We start from the raw sequence: 939 nt of genomic DNA, 5'->3' as shown, positions 1-939 counted from the left end.
TACTCTTGAACACATAAAAGAGGTCTTGTGCAGCATATTTGCCTAGTGCAATACGTCATTTGATTTCAATTGCTACTTCCATGAGGGCTGATGGGATGCAAATAAAATGAAATCCTTGACAACATAAATCTTTTCTGTTGATCATGAAGTTATTGGTTCAGTGGTGAAGATTTCTGCTTTCTTTACACTGAGGTACAATCCATCCTGAAGGCTGTAATCTTTGATCTTCTCCAGTAAGTATTGTAAATCCTCTTTGCTTTCAGCACACAAGATTGTGTCATCTGCATATCGCAGGTTGCAAGTGAGTCTTCCTCTAATCCTGATGCAACATTCTTGTTCATATACTCCAGCTTCCCATGTTATTTGCTCAGCATGAAAATTGAATAAGTACGGTGGAAAGATACAACCCTGGCACACATCTTTCCTTATTTTAAACCATTCAGCATCCCCTTGTTTTGTTCTAATGACCGCCTCTTGGTCTATGGACCGGCTCCTCATAGTACAATTAACTGTTCTCATGCTTCACAATGCTATTCATCGTTTGTCATGAGTCCAACAGTCGAAAGCTTTTGTGTAGTTAACAGAGCACAACTAAACATCTTTCTGGTATTCTTGGCTTTCAACCAACATCCATCTAACATCAGTAATGATATCCCTAATTCCATGTCTTCTTCTGTATCAGGCTTGAATTTCTGGTAGCTTCCTGCTGATGTACTGCTGAAATTGTTTTTAAAAATTATTTTCAGAAAGATTTCACTAGTATTTAAGCCTACCAGCTGCTCCACAAGAGAAAGATGTAGTAGTCTGTTTCCATAAAGATTGTTGTTGTTGTTGTTGAGTACCGTGGAGTCGGTTCCGACTCATAGTAACCCTGCACAGGGTTTCCAAGGCTGTCAATCTTTACGAGAGCAGAACACCTCATCTTTCTCCTGCGGAACC

This window comes from Chrysochloris asiatica, unplaced genomic scaffold (genome assembly GCF_000296735.1).
Source record: "Chrysochloris asiatica unplaced genomic scaffold, ChrAsi1.0 scaffold00007, whole genome shotgun sequence".
Taxonomy (NCBI): Eukaryota; Metazoa; Chordata; class Mammalia; order Afrosoricida; family Chrysochloridae; genus Chrysochloris; species Chrysochloris asiatica.
The sequence above is the reverse complement of the archived record's forward strand: the minus strand, read 5'-3'. Positions refer to the sequence as shown.